Consider the following 6,000-nt stretch of genomic DNA (forward strand, 5'->3'; position numbering starts at 1 on the left):
ACAACACAGTACAAAGAAACACCTCCATATGATTTTTTTTAAATGAAGAGAGTTTTTAAAAATGCTTTTATTTATTTTTTTAATGTGGTACTATGGATCAAACCCAGTGCCTCACACATGCTAGGCAAGTGCTCTACCACTGAGCTACAACCCCAGCCCTGTCCTCCATGTAATTTTGATAAGACCCACAAATGTTCCCTAGGAACAAGGTGATACACAGATCTTCCAAATTTCTTTTTTTTAAAAAAGAGATATACATAATATTGGGGTTCCTTTGACATAATTATACAAGCATGGAATATAATTTACTCCAGTTCAGACCCCGTCCTTCCCTTTCCCTCACCTCTTCCCTCCCTCTGTTCCCTTTCCTCTACTATTTTTTATCTCACAAATGATTGGCTGAACTGCTTGTCCCCACTGACCAACCAAAACAAAATTCTTGGTAAGGTTTTTCTCCTTTCCTGGCCTCTGTACTTTCACCTACCCTCTGTACCTCTGTACCTAACCTCTGTACCTACCCTAAGGCTGAGCAAACATGTAAACTCTCCTTAGGGCCCCTCCTAAGAATAAGCTGGTCTCAGGGTAAAACATTCTGTCACCTACTATCAATCAAGCCACCCTTTCATTTTACTTCCCCCCAGTCAGGGAATAGCCCCCCTCTTTCTACTGCAATAAACTCCACCCCTCCCCGGGCAATAATTCTTTCAAGTAAAGTCTTTCTTTATTAAGTCATCTTTTTTATTTGACTATATATTTATATGGTTATTGAGCAAAGAGAAAAATATAGGACGTGTGAAAGTAAACAACCAAGTAACCTTAAGAGAAGGTGTGGGAAAACATGAGGGTACAGTTCAGGAGTAACAGGTTCAATCCCCAGTACTCCAAAGAAAGAGGGAGAGAGAGAGAGAGAGAGAGAGAGAGAGAGAGAGAGAGAGAGAAATTTTTAAAAAGAAAAACTTTAAGAGGGAAAAAAAAGAGAGAGAAAAGATAAGTGGAGATGAAAAAAAGTAAACCTGTTGTATATGTTAGCACATAACTATAATCCCAGATACTCAGGAGGCTGAGGTAGGAGAATCTCAAGTTCAAGGCCAGCCTGAGCAATTTAACAACACCCTGTCTCAAAATAGAATTTAAAAGGCTTGTGGATGTAGCTCAATGATAGAATACCACTGTCTTCAATCCCCAGTGGAGAAGGAGGAGGAGGAGGAGGAGGAAGAGGAGGAAACAACCCACAACAATGACAGAGAAAGGAGAGAATCTCTGTAATCTAAGGAACTCAGGAGATGGAAGATTTGCAAATTTAAGGCTAGTCTCAGCAACTTAATGAAAGCCTCAACAACTTAGCAAGAACCTGCCTCAAGATAAAAAATAAAAAGGTCTGGTTTGTAGCTCAGTGGCACAACGCCCCCTGGGTTTGAACCCCAGTACCAAAATACAAAAACAAAAAATTCATGGTAATTTGTTACAGTAGCCATAGGAAACAAACACAAATACATATACACTAATTTATGAAGGTGGTAAATATATTATCAAGTAAAAAAAAAAAAAAAAAGTTGCAGAGTATCAGTGTAATGTGTTTCTGTCTTTTAAAAAGCCACCAATTAAATAACTATCTATGTACATACCTACACATCTATATAAATATATTTATATGCACTTGTGCTTACATGAACAAGAAAAGTAGGGTGTGGAAGAATACATATTAAGCAACTGATAAGGGTTAAATCATGGGACTGATCATAATTGAAGTTGGATAAAGGAGATGTGATAGTGGTCTACTTTATGCTTTGAATATAGCCCTTGCTGTTCTGCCACTGCAAATTATTTTTTTTTAAATGATTTTAAGAGCTGGGGTTGTGGCCCAGTGGCAGAGCACTTGCCTAGCCTGTGTGAGACCTTGGTTCAATTCCCAGAACCACATATAAATAAATAAATAAAAATAAAATTCCATCAACAACTAAAAAGATTTAAAAAAAAAAAAAATCCTGTGTTCTCCATGATGAGCAGAATCACAGCATCTGGGATAGGAGGCTCCTGTGCTTTAAAAAAAAAAAATGCTTTTAAAAAGGAAAATTTCTTTCTCTTCCTTTCTCCCTGCTCCCCCCCAATCTCTCCCCCTCCCTAATCTCAGGGGAAATAGGATTATCTTTCTTCCCCATCCTAGGCAGATTTATCTGTCCTACTATAGGAACAAAGTAATTCAGACTTTGGTGATGGCACCAGAAGACCTCAGAAATGACTGTCTCCCAAATTAACAAGTGAATTACAACTCTAGACAGACAACATGTGGAACATAGCCTTTGAATCACCTCCTTAAAAGCCCCCTACTCTCCTTGATGGGCAGAATCACAGCCTAATGGGACAGGAGTCCCCTGTTTCTCCTTTGTAAGCAAAGCAATAAAATGTCTTTTTCCTTTTTCTCAAAACCATGTTCTTGCTATTGGATTGATATAAGGGAAAAGGGCAGAGCTTTTGGTAACAGATGATCTCATATTTTTTTTTCTCCCCACCCCCCCATACTGGAAATTGAGTTCGGGGGTGCTTTACCACTGAATTATATTCCCAGCAGCCGCTTTTTCTTTCTTTCCTTTTTTTTTTTTTTCAATTTGAGACCTGGTTTCACTAAATTGCTGAGGCTGGCCTTGAACTTGCAATCCTCTTGCCTCAGCTCACCAGCATCCCTGGGCATATGCATATGCTACTTTTTTTTTTTTTTTTTTTTTTTTTTTTTTTGGTGGTGCTGCGGATTGAACCCAGAGTCTTGTGCTTGTGAGGCAAGCACTCTACCAACTGAGCTATATCCCCAGCCCAACATATCCTACTTTTATGAATTTTTTTTTTGCTTTTAAAATCGTTTCTATTTTTTACTTAGAATGGACCCACCATTTGACCCAGCTATCCCACTCCTCAGTTTATATCCAAAGGACTTAAAATCAGCATTCTGCAGTGATGCAACCACATCAATGTTCATAGCAGCACAATAGCTAGATTGTGGAACCAACCTAGATACCCATCAATGGATGAATGGATAAAGAAATGGTGGTATATATATACGCAATGGAATATTACTTAGCCATAAAGAAGAATAAAATTATGGCATTTGCTGGTGAAGGGATGAAGTTGGAAAATATCATGCTAAGTGAAATAGGCCAAGCCCAAAAAACCAAAGGCCAAATGTTTTCTCTGATAAGTGGATGATGATACATAACGAGGGGGTGTGGCAGGGAGAGGAGAAAAGAATGGAGGAACTTTGGATGGTGTAGAGGAAAATGGGGTGGGAAGGGGTGGGGGAACGAAAGATAGTAGACTGAGACAGACAGTATTACCCTATGTACATGTATGCTTACATGAATGGTGTGAATCTACATTGTGTACAACCATAGAAATGAAAAGTTGTACCCCATTTATGTACAATGAATCAAAATGAATTCTGCAAAAATACAAATTTAAATTAAAAAATAAAGTAGTTTCTATTTTTTAAAAGTTAATATGTGGGCTTTTGTGATTTAAAAAATATTCAGTTAGCTGGGTGCAGTGATGCACGCCTGCAGTTTCTGCAACCTGGGAGGCTAAGGCAGGAGGATCACATGTTCCAGGCCAGCCTCAGCAACTTAGCAAGACCCTAAGCAACTTAGCAAAACCCTGTCTCAAAATAAAAAATAAGAAAAAATGGAAAATATCTGGGGGTGTAATTCAGTGGTAAAGTACCCCTAGGTTCAATCCCCTGTACCCACCCCCACAAAAAATCAATTAGGGGAATTTTTAAATAGATCACATTAATCTTAATTTAAAACATATTAGGCTCAATATATCACTTCCAGAGAAAGATGGGGCCAGGAAATATTTAACCACTAATACAGATTCTAAAGTGACAAAGTTATATGTATTTTCTAAACACAAAGTCCTCCTCCAAGAGTAGCAAATAGTAGTACTTTCTAGCATTGCTCTAAAATGAGCTCATTCCCTTATTGAGGAGTATTGATCAGTCTACATTATTTTGGTATCAGGATTAAAATACATTGAGTCGATCTGTTGGCAACATTCCACAAGTTTTTGTCAAAGGAAATGTACTGGAAACAAAATTTAGGTGTTGGGGATTTTGTACATAATAACCTTACTTCTTACAAGTCAAAATAATAATAACAACAATAACAACTACCACTCACTGAGCACCCACCATGTACCAAATACTTATATTATTTATTGTATATGTCAAACCACCCCAAATCTTTGTGGCTTCAAACACAATCATTTTATTATCTCTTGTGGTTTCTGTGGGTCAGGAACTCAGGAAGGCATGGGCCAGGCAGTTCTGGCTTGAGGCCTCTTGTGCAGATGAAGGTAGTTCAAGTTAGAAGGCAGGGGTGGAATATGAGAATAGGGTTGGAAAATCTAGCACCTGACCAACACCTCTCTGTAGCCACCTAGTTTCAGGGACTCCCCATAGAGACTAATTTGGATTTCCTCACAGCCTGGTGCTTCAAGGTATTTGGTCAACTTACTTGGCAGCTGGTCCCTCCCCACAGACAAGTGTCCTAAGAGAAATGAGGCAAAGCATACTGTCAATGTCCTCCTATCAAAGACTACCAGAAAGTCTCTTCTTACTAAATAGGATTTGTGGGGGTTTTTACTTGACAATATATGTAGATGGTTATGTGAGTATGGAGAAAAGCATAGGATACAGGTCAATATAAGTAACCTTAAAAGAGGGTGGAGATGCAGAAGGCAAAAAAAAAAAAAAAAAAACCCTGCACCTAAAAACAAAAAATAACTCCAGCAAACATGACATAGTCCCTTTATGGGATGTATGCTTTTGCATAAATATATAAATATATAAGATTGAAATATCCCCTGTACCCACCCCCACAAAAAATCAATTAGGGGAATTTTTAAATAGATCACATATATATTTATTAAATAAATATATATATATATATATATATTATACACACACATAGTTTTAGACAAGTTGAATCTATTACTCCACGGTAAGACAGAATATACACCATAAAGGAACTATGGATGTTTTAGAGGATGTCAGAAAGAACCTAGTACAGTCAGCCCACTGTGCCTATCAGTTTCACATCCTTGTATTCAACCAACCACAGATCACAAATACTTTTTTCAGAGGGGGTACTGGAGATTGAACTCAGGGATGGTATATCACTCAGCTATATCCCCAGGGTTTTTTTGAGACAGGGTCTCACTAAGTTGCTATGGCTGTCCTAGAATTTGCCATCCTCCTCAACCTCCCAAGTCTCTGGGATTATAGACCTGCATCACTGTGCCCAGTTTACAAATACTTTTTCTGAAAATTGTGTTTGGATTGAAGAGTTACAGACTTTTTCTTTCTTTCTTTCTTTCTTTCTTTTTTTTGTACTGGGGATTGGACCCAGGGGATTTAACACTGACCTAAATCCCCAGCCCTTTTTTTTTTTTACTTTTTTATTATAGACAGGGTCTCACTAGGTTGCTTAGTGTCTCAGTTCCTGGGCTGGCCTTGAACTTGTGATCCTCCTGCCTCAGCCTCCAAAGTCACTAGTATTAAATTACAGGCATGTGCCACCCCGCCCAGCCAGATTTTTTTCCTTGTCATCATTCCCTAAACAATGCAGTACAACAAATATTGCATATGGCATTGTATTAAATATCATAAGCCATATAGAGATGATTTAATGTATACTGGAGGAAACCAGACATAGTGGTACATGCTTGTGGTCCCAGTTGCTCAGGAGGCTGAGGCTGAAGCATGACTTGAGCCCACAAGTTTAACAGTAGCCTGGGCAACACAATGAGATGCCATTTCAAAATAAATTAAATTAATAGCTATAAATAAGGCATACAGGGAGACATATATAAGTCCTATGCAAATAGTTTCCAATTTGATTTATTTGCTTGTTTTTGTAGAACTGGGGATTGAACCCAGGGCACTCTACCACTGAGCTACATCCCCAGATATATATGTTTTTTTTTTTTTTTTTTGAGATGGGGTCTCACTAA

Source organism: Sciurus carolinensis, chromosome 11 (assembly GCF_902686445.1).
Source record: "Sciurus carolinensis chromosome 11, mSciCar1.2, whole genome shotgun sequence".
Lineage (NCBI taxonomy): Eukaryota > Metazoa > Chordata > Mammalia > Rodentia > Sciuridae > Sciurus > Sciurus carolinensis.